This window comes from Anomaloglossus baeobatrachus, chromosome 6, assembly GCF_048569485.1.
Source record: "Anomaloglossus baeobatrachus isolate aAnoBae1 chromosome 6, aAnoBae1.hap1, whole genome shotgun sequence".
NCBI classification, from domain to species: Eukaryota; Metazoa; Chordata; class Amphibia; order Anura; family Aromobatidae; genus Anomaloglossus; species Anomaloglossus baeobatrachus.
Genome location: NC_134358.1, coordinates 264,188,129 through 264,201,316, shown reverse-complemented (window position 1 = coordinate 264,201,316; position 13,188 = coordinate 264,188,129).

Here is a 13,188-nt window from a genome sequence, read left to right as displayed (position 1 = left end):
AAGTCCAATAGCCACGTTTAGGATGCCACTAGGTACACTGAGTGTTTGCTAGTATAATGGCTTAGTTATAATGAGTTTGAGTGTGCAATGCAGGCAGAGGTGCTGCAAATGTCTTTGCACTAGTGGGACTATAGCAAAGTCCAATAGCCACGTTTAGGATGCCACTAGGTACACTGAGTGTTTGCTAGTATAATGGCTTAGTTATAATGAGTTGGAGTGTGCAATGCAGGCAGAGGTGCTGCAAATGTCTTTGCACTAGTGGGACTATAGCAAAGTCCAATAGCCACGTTTAGGATGCCACTAGGTACACTGAGTGTTTGCTAGTATAATGGCTTAGTTATAATGAGTTGGAGTGTGCAATGCAGGCAGAGGTGCTGCAAATGTCTTTGCACAAGTGTGACTAGACAACAGTCCAATAGCCACGTTTAGGATGCCACTAGGTACACTGAGTGTTTGCTAGTATAATGGCTTAGTTATCATGAGTTGGAGTGTGCAATGAAGGCAGAGGTGCTGCAAATGTCTTTGCACTAGTGTGACTAGACAACAGTTCAATAGCCACGTTTAGGATGCCACTAGGTACACTGAGTGTTTGCTAGTATAATGGCTTAGTTATAATGAGTTGGAGTGTGCAATGCAGGCAGAGGTGCTGCAAATGTCTTTGCACTAGTGTGACTAGACAACAGTCCAATAGCCACGTTTAGGATGCCACTAGGTACACTGAGTGTTTGCTAGTATAATGGCTTAGTTATAATGAGTTGGAGTGTGCAATGCAGGCAGAGGTGCTGCAAATGTCTTTGCACTAGTGTGACTAGACAACAGTCCAATAGCCACGTTTAGGATGCCACTAGGTACACTGAGTGTTTGCTAGTATAATGGCTTAGTTATAATGAGTTGGAGTGTGCAATGCAGGCAGAGGTGCTGCAAATGTCTTTGCACTAGTGTGACTAGACAACAGTCCAATAGCCACGTTTAGGATGCCACTAGGTACACTGAGTGTTTGCTAGTATAATGGCTTAGTTATAATGAGTTGGAGTGTGCAATGCAGGCAGAGGTGCTGCAAATGTCTTTGCACTAGTGTGACTAGACAACAGTCCAATAGCCACGTTTAGGATGCCACTAGGTACACTGAGTGTTTGCTAGTATAATGGCTTAGTTATAATGAGTTGGAGTGTGCAATGCAGGCAGAGGTGCTGCAAATGTCTTTGCACTAGTGTGACTAGACAACAGTCCAATAGCCACGTTTAGGATGCCACTAGGTACACTGAGTGTTTGCTAGTATAATGGCTTAGTTATAATGAGTTGGAGTGTGCAATGCAGGCAGAGGTGCTGCAAATGTCTTTGCACTAGTGGGACTATAGCAAAGTCCAATAGCCACGTTTAGGATGCCACTAGGTACACTGAGTGTTTGCTAGTATAATGGCTTAGTTATAATGAGTTGGAGTGTGCAATGCAGGCAGAGGTGCTGCAAATGTCTTTGCACTAGTGGGACTATAGCAAAGTCCAATAGCCACGTTTAGGATGCCACTAGGTACACTGAGTGTTTGCTAGTATAATGGCTTAGTTATAATGAGTTGGAGTGTGCAATGCAGGCAGAGGTGCTGCAAATGTCTTTGCACTAGTGGGACTATAGCAAAGTCCAATAGCCACGTTTAGGATGCCACTAGGTACACTGAGTGTTTGCTAGTATAATGGCTTAGTTATAATGAGTTGGAGTGTGCAATGCAGGCAGAGGTGCTGCAAATGTCTTTGCACTAGTGTGACTAGACAACAGTCCAATAGCCACGTTTAGGATGCCACTAGGTACACTGAGTGTTTGCTAGTATAATGGCTTAGTTATAATGAGTTGGAGTGTGCAATGCAGGCAGAGGTGCTGCAAATGTCTTTGCACTAGTGTGACTAGACAACAGTCCAATAGCCACGTTTAGGATGCCACTAGGTACACTGAGTGTTTGCTAGTATAATGGCTTAGTTATAATGAGTTGGAGTGTGCAATGCAGGCAGAGATGATGCAAATGTCTTTGCACTAGTGTGACTAGACAACAGTCCAATAGCCACGTTTAGGATGCCACTAGGTACACTGAGTGTTTGCTAGTATAATGGCTTAGTTATAATGAGTTGGAGTGTGCAATGCAGGCAGAGGTGCTGCAAATGTCTTTGCACTAGTGTGACTAGACAACAGTCCAATAGCCACGTTTAGGATGCCACTAGCTACACTGAGTGTTTGCTAGTATAATGGCTTAGTTATAATGAGTTGGAGTGTGCAATGCAGGCAGAGGTGCTGCAAATGTCTTTGCACTAGTGGGACTATAGCAAAGTCCAATAGCCACGTTTAGGATGCCACTAGGTACACTGAGTGTTTGCTAGTATAATGGCTTAGTTATAATGAGTTGGAGTGTGCAATGCAGGCAGAGGTGCTGCAAATGTCTTTGCACTAGTGGGACTATAGCAAAGTCCAATAGCCACGTTTAGGATGCCACTAGGTACACTGAGTGTTTGCTAGTATAATGGCTTAGTTATAATGAGTTTGAGTGTGCAATGCAGGCAGAGGTGCTGCAAATGTCTTTGCACTAGTGGGACTATAGCAAAGTCCAATAGCCACGTTTAGGATGCCACTAGGTACACTGAGTGTTTGCTAGTATAATGGCTTAGTTATAATGAGTTGGAGTGTGCAATGCAGGCAGAGGTGCTGCAAATGTCTTTGCACTAGTGGGACTATAGCAAAGTCCAATAGCCACGTTTAGGATGCCACTAGGTACACTGAGTGTTTGCTAGTATAATGGCTTAGTTATAATGAGTTGGAGTGTGCAATGCAGGCAGAGGTGCTGCAAATGTCTTTGCACAAGTGTGACTAGACAACAGTCCAATAGCCACGTTTAGGATGCCACTAGGTACACTGAGTGTTTGCTAGTATAATGGCTTAGTTATCATGAGTTGGAGTGTGCAATGAAGGCAGAGGTGCTGCAAATGTCTTTGCACTAGTGTGACTAGACAACAGTTCAATAGCCACGTTTAGGATGCCACTAGGTACACTGAGTGTTTGCTAGTATAATGGCTTAGTTATAATGAGTTGGAGTGTGCAATGCAGGCAGAGGTGCTGCAAATGTCTTTGCACTAGTGTGACTAGACAACAGTCCAATAGCCACGTTTAGGATGCCACTAGGTACACTGAGTGTTTGCTAGTATAATGGCTTAGTTATAATGAGTTGGAGTGTGCAATGCAGGCAGAGGTGCTGCAAATGTCTTTGCACTAGTGTGACTAGACAACAGTCCAATAGCCACGTTTAGGATGCCACTAGGTACACTGAGTGTTTGCTAGTATAATGGCTTAGTTATAATGAGTTGGAGTGTGCAATGCAGGCAGAGGTGCTGCAAATGTCTTTGCACTAGTGTGACTAGACAACAGTCCAATAGCCACGTTTAGGATGCCACTAGGTACACTGAGTGTTTGCTAGTATAATGGCTTAGTTATAATGAGTTGGAGTGTGCAATGCAGGCAGAGGTGCTGCAAATGTCTTTGCACTAGTGTGACTAGACAACAGTCCAATAGCCACGTTTAGGATGCCACTAGGTACACTGAGTGTTTGCTAGTATAATGGCTTAGTTATAATGAGTTGGAGTGTGCAATGCAGGCAGAGGTGCTGCAAATGTCTTTGCACTAGTGTGACTAGACAACAGTCCAATAGCCACGTTTAGGATGCCACTAGGTACACTGAGTGTTTGCTAGTATAATGGCTTAGTTATAATGAGTTGGAGTGTGCAATGCAGGCAGAGGTGCTGCAAATGTCTTTGCACTAGTGGGACTATAGCAAAGTCCAATAGCCACGTTTAGGATGCCACTAGGTACACTGAGTGTTTGCTAGTATAATGGCTTAGTTATAATGAGTTGGAGTGTGCAATGCAGGCAGAGGTGCTGCAAATGTCTTTGCACTAGTGGGACTATAGCAAAGTCCAATAGCCACGTTTAGGATGCCACTAGGTACACTGAGTGTTTGCTAGTATAATGGCTTAGTTATAATGAGTTGGAGTGTGCAATGCAGGCAGAGGTGCTGCAAATGTCTTTGCACTAGTGGGACTATAGCAAAGTCCAATAGCCACGTTTAGGATGCCACTAGGTACACTGAGTGTTTGCTAGTATAATGGCTTAGTTATAATGAGTTGGAGTGTGCAATGCAGGCAGAGGTGCTGCAAATGTCTTTGCACTAGTGGGACTATAGCAAAGTCCAATAGCCACGTTTAGGATGCCACTAGGTACACTGAGTGTTTGCTAGTATAATGGCTTAGTTATAATGAGTTGGAGTGTGCAATGCAGGTAGAGGTGCTGCAAATGTCTTTGCACTAGTGTGACTAGACAACAGTCCAATAGCCACGTTTAGGATGCCACTAGGTACACTGAGTGTTAGCTAGTATAATGGCTTAGTTATAATGAGTTGGAGTGTGCAATGCAGGCAGAGGTGCTGCAAATGTCTTTGCACTAGTGTGACTAGACAACAGTCCATTAGCCACGTTTAGGATGCCACTAGGTACACTGAGTGTTTGCTAGTATAATGGCTTAGTTATAATGAGTTGGAGTGTGCAATGCAGGCAGAGGTGCTGCAAATGTCTTTGCACTAGTGTGACTAGACAACAGTCCAATAGCCACGTTTAGGATGCCACTAGGTACACTGAGTGTTTGCTAGTATCATGGCTTAGTTATAATGAGTTGGAGTGTGCAATGCAGGCAGAGGTGCTGCAAATGTCTTTGCACTAGTGTGACTAGACAACAGTCCAATAGCCATGTTTAGGATGCCACTAGGTACACTGAGTGTTTGCTAGTATAATGGCTTAGTTATAATGAGTTGGAGTGTGCAATGCAGGCAGAGGTGCTGCAAATGTCTTTGCACTAGTGTGACTAGACAACAGTCCAATAGCCACGTTTAGGATGCCACTAGGTACACTGAGTGTTTGCTAGTATAATGGCTTAGTTATAATGAGTTGGAGTGTGCAATGCAGGCAGAGGTGCTGCAAATGTCTTTGCACTAGTGTGACTAGACAACAGTCCAATAGCCACGTTTAGGATGCCACTAGGTACACTGAGTGTTTGCTAGTATAATGGCTTAGTTATAATGAGTTGGAGTGTGCAATGCAGGCAGAGATGCTGCAAATGTCTTTGCACTAGTGTGACTAGACAACAGTCCAATAGCCACGTTTAGGATGCCACTAGGTACACTGAGTGTTTGCTAGTATAATGGCTTAGTTATAATGAGTTGGAGTGTGCAATGCAGGCAGAGGTGCTGCAAATGTCTTTGCACTAGTGTGACTAGACAACAGTCCAATAGCCACGTTTAGGATGCCACTAGCTACACTGAGTGTTTGCTAGTATAATGGCTTAGTTATAATGAGTTGGAGTGTGCAATGCAGGCAGAGGTGCTGCAAATGTCTTTGCACTAGTGGGACTATAGCAAAGTCCAATAGCCACGTTTAGGATGCCACTAGGTACACTGAGTGTTTGCTAGTATAATGGCTTAGTTATAATGAGTTGGAGTGTGCAATGCAGGCAGAGGTGCTGCAAATGTCTTTGCACTAGTGGGACTATAGCAAAGTCCAATAGCCACGTTTAGGATGCCACTAGGTACACTGAGTGTTTGCTAGTATAATGGCTTAGTTATAATGAGTTTGAGTGTGCAATGCAGGCAGAGGTGCTGCAAATGTCTTTGCACTAGTGGGACTATAGCAAAGTCCAATAGCCACGTTTAGGATGCCACTAGGTACACTGAGTGTTTGCTAGTATAATGGCTTAGTTATAATGAGTTGGAGTGTGCAATGCAGGCAGAGGTGCTGCAAATGTCTTTGCACTAGTGGGACTATAGCAAAGTCCAATAGCCACGTTTAGGATGCCACTAGGTACACTGAGTGTTTGCTAGTATAATGGCTTAGTTATAATGAGTTGGAGTGTGCAATGCAGGTAGAGGTGCTGCAAATGTCTTTGCACTAGTGTGACTAGACAACAGTCCAATAGCCACGTTTAGGATGCCACTTGGTACACTGAGTGATAGCTAGTATAATGGCTTAGTTATAATGAGTTGGAGTGTGCAATGCAGGCAGAGGTGCTGCAAATGTCTTTGCACTAGTGTGACTAGACAACAGTCCAATAGCCACGTTTAGGATGCCACTAGGTACACTGAGTGTTTGCTAGTATAATGGCTTAGTTATAATGAGTTGGAGTGTGCAATGCAGGCAGAGTTGCTGCAAATGTCTTTGCACTAGTGTGACTAGACAACAGTCCAATAGCCACGTTTAGGATGCCATTAGGTACACTGAGTGTTTGCTAGTATAATGGCTTAGTTATAATGAGTTGGAGTGTGCAATGCAGGCAGAGGTGCTGCAAATGTCTTTGCACTAGTGTGACTAGACAACAGTCCAATAGCCACGTTTAGGATGCCACTAGGTACACTGAGTGTTTGCTAGTATAATGGCTTAGTTATAATGAGTTGGAGTGTGCAATGCAGGCAGAGGTGCTGCAAATGTCTTTGCACTAGTGTGACTAGACAACAGTCCAATAGCCACGTTTAGGATGCCACTAGGTACACTGAGTGTTTGCTAGTATAATGGCTTAGTTATAATGAGTTGGAGTGTGCAATGCAGGCAGAGGTGCTGCAAATGTCTTTGCACTAGTGTGACTAGACAACAGTCCAATAGCCACGTTTAGGATGCCACTAGGTACACTGAGTGTTTGCTAGTATAATGGCTTAGTTATAATGAGTTGGAGTGTGCAATGCAGGCAGAGGTGCTGCAAATGTCTTTGCACTAGTGTGACTAGACAACAGTCCAATAGCCACGTTTAGGATGCCACTAGGTACACTGAGTGTTTGCTAGTATAATGGCTTAGTTATAATGAGTTGGAGTGTGCAATGCAGGCAGAGGTGCTGCAAATGTCTTTGCACTAGTGTGACTAGACAACAGTCCAATAGCCACGTTTAGGATGCCACTAGGTACACTGAGTGTTTGCTAGTATAATGGCTTAGTTATAATGAGTTGGAGTGTGCAATGCAGGCAGAGGTGCTGCAAATGTCTTTGCACTAGTGTGACTAGACAACAGTAAAATAGCCACGTTTAGGATGCCACTAGCTACACTGAGTGTTTGCTAGTATAATGGCTTAGTTATAATGAGTTGGAGTGTGCAATGCAGGCAGAGGTGCTGCAAATGTCTTTGCACTAGTGGGACTATAGCAAAGTCCAATAGCCACGTTTAGGATGCCACTAGGTACACTGAGTGTTTGCTAGTATAATGGCTTAGTTATAATGAGTTGGAGTGTGCAATGCAGGCAGAGGTGCTGCAAATGTCTTTGCACTAGTGGGACTATAGCAAAGTCCAATAGCCACGTTTAGGATGCCACTAGGTACACTGAGTGTTTGCTAGTATAATGGCTTAGTTATAATGAGTTGGAGTGTGCAATGCAGGCAGAGGTGCTGCAAATGTCTTTGCACTAGTGGGACTATAGCAAATTCCAATAGCCACGTTTAGGATGCCACTAGGTACACTGAGTGTTTGCTAGTATAATGGCTTAGTTATAATGAGTTGGAGTGTGCAATGCAGGCAGAGGTGCTGCAAATGTCTTTGCACTAGTGGGACTATAGCAAAGTCCAATAGCCACGTTTAGGATGCCACTAGTTACACTGAGTGTTTGCTAGTATAATGGCTTAGTTATAATGAGTTGGAGTGTGCAATGCAGGTAGAGGTGCTGCAAATGTCTTTGCACTAGTGTGACTAGACAACAGTCCAATAGCCACGTTTAGGATGCCACTAGGTACACTGAGTGTTTGCTAGTATAATGGCTTAGTTATAATGAGTTGGAGTGTGCAATGCAGGCAGAGGTGCTGCAAATGTCTTTGCACTAGTGTGACTAGACAACAGTCCAATAACCACGTTTAGGATGCCACTAGGTACACTGAGTGTTTGCTAGTATAATGGCTTAGTTATAATGAGTTGGAGTGTGCAATGCAGGCAGAGGTGCTGCAAATGTCTTTGCACTAGTGTGACTAGACAACAGTCCAATAGCCACGTTTAAGATGCCACTAGGTACACTGAGTGTTTGCTAGTATAATGGCTTGGTTATAATGAGTTGGAGTGTGCAATGCAGGCAGAGGTGCTGCAAATGTCTTTGCACAAGTGTGACTAGACAACAGTCCAATAGCCACGTTTAGGATGCCACTAGGTACACTGAGTGTTTGCTAGTATAATGGCTTAGTTATCATGAGTTGGAGTGTGCAATGAAGGCAGAGGTGCTGCAAATGTCTTTGCACTAGTGTGACTAGACAACAGTCCAATAGCCACGTTTAGGATGCCACTAGGTACACTGAGTGTTTGCTAGTATAATGGCTTAGTTATAATGAGTTGGAGTGTGCAATGCAGGCAGAGGTGCTGCAAATGTCTTTGCACTAGTGTGACTAGACAACAGTCCAATAGCCACGTTTAGGATGCCACTAGGTACACTGAGTGTTTGCTAGTATAATGGCTTAGTTATAATGAGTTGGAGTGTGCAATGCAGGCAGAGGTGCTGCAAATGTCTTTGCACTAGTGTGACTAGACAACAGTCCAATAGCCACGTTTAGGATGCCACTAGGTACACTGAGTGTTTGCTAGTATAATGGCTTAGTTATAATGAGTTGGAGTGTGCAATGCAGGCAGAGGTGCTGCAAATGTCTTTGCACTAGTGTGACTAGACAACAGTCCAATAGCCACGTTTAGGATGCCACTAGGTACACTGAGTGTTTGCTAGTATAATGGCTTAGTTATAATGAGTTGGAGTGTGCAATGCAGGCAGAGGTGCTGCAAATGTCTTTGCACTAGTGTGACTAGACAACAGTCCAATAGCCACGTTTAGGATGCCACTAGGTACACTGAGTGTTTGCTAGTATAATGGCTTAGTTATAATGAGTTGGAGTGTGCAATGCAGGCAGAGGTGCTGCAAATGTCTTTGCACTAGTGTGACTAGACAACAGTCCAATAGCCACGTTTAGGATGCCACTAGGTACACTGAGTGTTTGCTAGTATAATGGCTTAGTTATAATGAGTTGGAGTGTGCAATGCAGGCAGAGGTGCTGCAAATGTCTTTGCACTAGTGGGACTATAGCAAAGTCCAATAGCCACGTTTAGGATGCCACTAGGTACACTGAGTGTTTGCTAGTATAATGGCTTAGTTATAATGAGTTGGAGTGTGCAATGCAGGCAGAGGTGCTGCAAATGTCTTTGCACTAGTGGGACTATAGCAAAGTCCAATAGCCACGTTTAGGATGCCACTAGGTACACTGAGTGTTTGCTAGTATAATGGCTTAGTTATAATGAGTTGGAGTGTGCAATGCAGGCAGAGGTGCTGCAAATGTCTTTGCACTAGTGGGACTATAGCAAAGTCCAATAGCCACGTTTAGGATGCCACTAGGTACACTGAGTGTTTGCTAGTATAATGGCTTAGTTATAATGAGTTGGAGTGTGCAATGCAGGCAGAGGTGCTGCAAATGTCTTTGCACTAGTGGGACTATAGCAAAGTCCAATAGCCACGTTTAGGATGCCACTAGGTACACTGAGTGTTTGCTAGTATAATGGCTTAGTTATAATGAGTTGGAGTGTGCAATGCAGGTAGAGGTGCTGCAAATGTCTTTGCACTAGTGTTACTAGACAACAGTCCAATAGCCACGTTTAGGATGCCACTAGGTACACTGAGTGTTAGCTAGTATAATGGCTTAGTTATAATGAGTTGGAGTGTGCAATGCAGGCAGAGGTGCTGCAAATGTCTTTGCACTAGTGTGACTAGACAACAGTCCAATAGCCACGTTTAGGATGCCACTAGGTACACTGAGTGTTTGCTAGTATAATGGCTTAGTTATAATGAGTTGGAGTGTGCAATGCAGGCAGAGGTGCTGCAAATGTCTTTGCACTAGTGTGACTAGACAACAGTCCAATAGCCACGTTTAGGATGCCACTAGGTACACTGAGTGTTTGCTAGTATCATGGCTTAGTTATAATGAGTTGGAGTGTGCAATGCAGGCAGAGGTGCTGCAAATGTCTTTGCACTAGTGTGACTAGACAACAGTCCAATAGCCATGTTTAGGATGCCACTAGGTACACTGAGTGTTTGCTAGTATAATGGCTTAGTTATAATGAGTTGGAGTGTGCAATGCAGGCAGAGGTGCTGCAAATGTCTTTGCACTAGTGTGACTAGACAACAGTCCAATAGCCACGTTTAGGATGCCACTAGGTACACTGAGTGTTTGCTAGTATAATGGCTTAGTTATAATGAGTTGGAGTGTGCAATGCAGGCAGAGGTGCTGCAAATGTCTTTGCACTAGTGTGACTAGACAACAGTCCAATAGCCACGTTTAGGATGCCACTAGGTACACTGAGTGTTTGCTAGTATAATGGCTTAGTTATAATGAGTTGGAGTGTGCAATGCAGGCAGAGATGCTGCAAATGTCTTTGCACTAGTGTGACTAGACAACAGTCCAATAGCCACGTTTAGGATGCCACTAGGTACACTGAGTGTTTGCTAGTATAATGGCTTAGTTATAATGAGTTGGAGTGTGCAATGCAGGCAGAGGTGCTGCAAATGTCTTTGCACTAGTGTGACTAGACAACAGTCCAATAGCCACGTTTAGGATGCCACTAGCTACACTGAGTGTTTGCTAGTATAATGGCTTAGTTATAATGAGTTGGAGTGTGCAATGCAGGCAGAGGTGCTGCAAATGTCTTTGCACTAGTGGGACTATAGCAAAGTCCAATAGCCACGTTTAGGATGCCACTAGGTACACTGAGTGTTTGCTAGTATAATGGCTTAGTTATAATGAGTTGGAGTGTGCAATGCAGGCAGAGATGCTGCAAATGTCTTTGCACTAGTGTGACTAGACAACAGTCCAATAGCCACGTTTAGGATGCCACTAGGTACACTGAGTGTTTGCTAGTATAATGGCTTAGTTATAATGAGTTGGAGTGTGCAATGCAGGCAGAGGTGCTGCAAATGTCTTTGCACTAGTGTGACTAGACAACAGTCCAATACCCACGTTTAGGATGCCACTAGGTACACTGAGTGTTTGCTAGTATAATGGCTTAGTTATAATGAGTTGGAGAGTGCAATGCAGGCAGAGGTGCTGCAAAAGTCTTTGCACTAGTGTGACTAGACAACAGTCCAATAGCCACGTTTAGGATGCCACTAGCTACACTGAGTTTTTGCTAGTATAATGGCTTAGTTATAATGAGTTGGAGTGTGCAATGCAGGCAGAGGTGCTGCAAATGTCTTTGCACTAGTGGGACTATAGCAAAGTCCAATAGCCACGTTTAGGATGCCACTAGGTACACTGAGTGTTTGCTAGTATAATGGCTTAGTTATAATGAGTTGGAGTGTGCAATGCAGGCAGAGGTGCTGCAAATGTCTTTGCACTAGTGGGACTATAGCAAAGTCCAATAGCCACGTTTAGGATGACACTAGGTACACTGAGTGTTTGCTAGTATAATGGCTTAGTTATAATGAGTTGGAGTGTGCAATGCAGGCAGAGGTGCTGCAAATGTCTTTGCACTAGTGGGACTATAGCAAAGTCCAATAGCCACGTTTAGGATGCCACTAGGTACACTGAGTGTTTGCTAGTATAATGGCTTAGTTATAATGAGTTGGAGTGTGCAATGCAGGCAGAGGTGCTGCAAATGTCTTTGCACTAGTGGGACTATAGCAAAGTCCAATAGCCACGTTTAGGATGCCACTAGGTACACTGAGTGTTTGCTAGTATAATGGCTTAGTTATAATGAGTTGGAGTGTGCAATGCAGGTAGAGGTGCTGCAAATGTCTTTGCACTAGTGTGACTAGACAACAGTCCAATAGCCACGTTTAGGATGCCACTAGGTACACTGAGTGTTTGCTAGTATAATGGCTTAGTTATAATGAGTTGGAGTGTGCAATGCAGGCAGAGGTGCTGCAAATGTCTTTGCACTAGTGTGACTAGACAACAGTCCAATAGCCACGTTTAGGATGCCACTAGGTACACTGAGTGTTTGCTAGTATAATGGCTTAGTTATAATGAGTTGGAGTGTGCAATGCAGGCAGAGGTGCTGCAAATGTCTTTGCACTAGTGTGACTAGACAACAGTCCAATAGCCACGTTTAGGATGCCACTAGGTACACTGAGTGTTTGCTAGTATAATGGCTTAGATATAATGAGTTGGAGTGTGCAATGCAGGCAGAGGTGCTGCAAATGTCTTTGCACTAGTGGGACTATAGCAAAGTCCAATAGCCACGTTTAGGATGCCACTAGGTACACTGAGTGTTTGCTAGTATAATGGCTTAGTTATAATGAGTTGGAGTGTGCAATGCAGGCAGAGGTGCTGCAAATGTCTTTGCACTAGTGGGACTATAGCAAAGTCCAATAGCCACGTTTAGGATGCCACTAGCTACACTGAGTGTTTGCTAGTATAATGGCTTAGTTATAATGAGTTGGAGTGTGCAATGCAGGCAGAGGTGCTGCAAATGTCTTTGCACTAGTGGGACTATAGCAAAGTCCAATAGCCACGTTTAGGATGCCACTAGGTACACTGAGTGTTTGCTAGTATAATGGCTTAGTTATAATGAGTTGGAGTGTGCAATGCAGGCAGAGGTGCTGCAAATGTCTTTGCACTAGTGGGACTATAGCAAAGTCCAATAGTCACGTTTAGGATGCCACTAGGTACACTGAGTGTTTGCTAGTATAATGGCTTAGTTATAATGAGTTGGAGTGTGCAATGCAGGTAGAGGTGCTGCAAATGTCTTTGCACTAGTGTGACTAGACAACAGTCCAATAGCCACGTTTAGGATGCCACTAGGTACACTGAGTGTTTGCTAGTATAATGGCTTAGTTATAATGAGTTGGAGTGTGCAATGCAGGCAGAGGTGCTGCAAATGTCTTTGCACTAGTGTGACTAGACAACAGTCCAATAGCCACGTTTAGGATGCCACTAGGTACACTGAGTGTTTGCTAGTATAATGGCTTAGTTATAATGAGTTGGAGTGTGCAATGCAGGCAGAGGTGCTGCAAATGTCTTTGCACTAGTGTGACTAGACAACAGTCCAATAGCCACGTTTAGGATGCCACTAGGTACACTGAGTGTTTGCTAGTATAATGGCTTAGTTATAATGAGTTGGAGTGTGCAATGCAGGCAGAGGTGCTGCAAATGTCTTTGCACTAGTGTGACTAG